Raw genomic sequence first — 1,641 nt, 5'->3', positions numbered from 1 at the left:
CTGAGAAAGAAATCAATAGATAATGTCTAAAATGTAAAAATCTAAAATTATGATGCAAGCATTTACCTCCTTCACAAAATGGAGGTATACACTAGAAGAAGTAGAAAAAAAAAAAAGATGAAAGCCATTACCTCTGAGAAGTGGGAATCAGAGGTAGGAGACATGAAGACGGGAGTGATCTGTTTTTCATTATATATTTAGTAAGACTACCTAGCTTTTTAAACATTGTATGTATTTGTTTAATAAAAATTTTAAAATGTTTTTACCAAAGAATGAACAGGCCAGTGCACAGGAAGACGGGCCCGTGATCTAGGAGAGAAGAGACCAGACCCCAGGCTCAGTCTTGACCTTGGAGCTGTTCCTCCCCCGGGTTTCCGAGAGCACTGGGTGGCAGCAGGAGAACACCCACCCCGGGGCACTTGCCTGTGGGTGGTCTGCAGGATGGCCCCTATACGGTCCAGGGGACAAGGAGATGGTGCTGCCACTTAAGGCACTGTGAACAGCGGGTTTGGGAGGAGAAGGAGGTGAGGTCACTTTGAGGAAGGTAGCTGGGAGGACACGTGGGGGCCATAACCACAGCTCAGGAGGAGGAAGAGGGCCTCCAGTAGTTTCCAGAAATTATCAGCCAGATAATCGCAGGGCACCGATGGAGACGGTCAGTGAAACGGTCAAGTGAGGGGATTCTGGGGCAGGGCGATGACGACACACTCCAAGGGCAGTCAGAGGAGAAGTGTGTCGATAAGAAGACTTGGTGATAGAAGTGTGAAGAGAAGTGCGAGGGCAGGCATCAAACCTCCGGAGCCACAGTGGTCAGGGTTCCAGGTCGTTGTTCTGTCCACCGGAGGATGAGCTGCCAACCAAAGCCCTTACACAGAGATTGCACCAGGGGTGGTAGTAAACCTCGGCCTGGAGTCAGGGGACCTAACTTCTGGTCCTCTTTTCCCTGGACACATTACTTAGCTCCCCAGGCCTCAGTTCCCACCTCAGCATAATTGGACTGATAATCACAGTCAACTGTACCCCTGGTACAGTTTTACTTTTGAAACACAGGAATGCTTCCAGACTGCGTGGTAAAAAGCCACTTCCCTGAGTCCTTCAAATTGCCGCCTCTCTGCCCCCACCTGCCTGGTTCCTGCTCTGGGCCTGCCCCCGCCCCGAGATCTTGCCCCACTAACTAAGGGAGGGTGCTTCCAGGGCCCTCTCCCAGCCCTATAGACTGCACCCACTCCAGCTGGTTGGGCGCATAGTGTGTTGGTTGTTAAATATTTTGACTATCACCCCCACTAATAGTACCTTCCTTGCCTACCTGACAGCGACCTGGCAAGGATCAAATGAAATAACAGATGTGAAAGGCCTCTGCAAAGGCTCCAAGTGCTGTCATATAATGGGTGAAATATTGTTTTAACATCAAAATGCAAAAGTAGTGCTGCAGAGAGACATGGTCACAGAGGGCATGGACACAGAGCTGTGATGAATTGCAGGGCTGGAGACAGTGAGGGGGAGGGGAAAGGAGGGAGCTGCAGGGCAGAAAAGGGACAGAGGAGGGGAGAGGCTGAAACGAGACTGACTGTGCAGCCTTCACCCCTAAGTCACCGTGATACTGTAAGCAGGACACAGGAGATTTGGATCCCCTATGGCCTG

Source organism: Desmodus rotundus, chromosome 2, assembly GCF_022682495.2.
Source record: "Desmodus rotundus isolate HL8 chromosome 2, HLdesRot8A.1, whole genome shotgun sequence".
Lineage (NCBI taxonomy): Eukaryota > Metazoa > Chordata > Mammalia > Chiroptera > Phyllostomidae > Desmodus > Desmodus rotundus.
The sequence above is the reverse complement of the archived record's forward strand: the minus strand, read 5'-3'. Positions refer to the sequence as shown.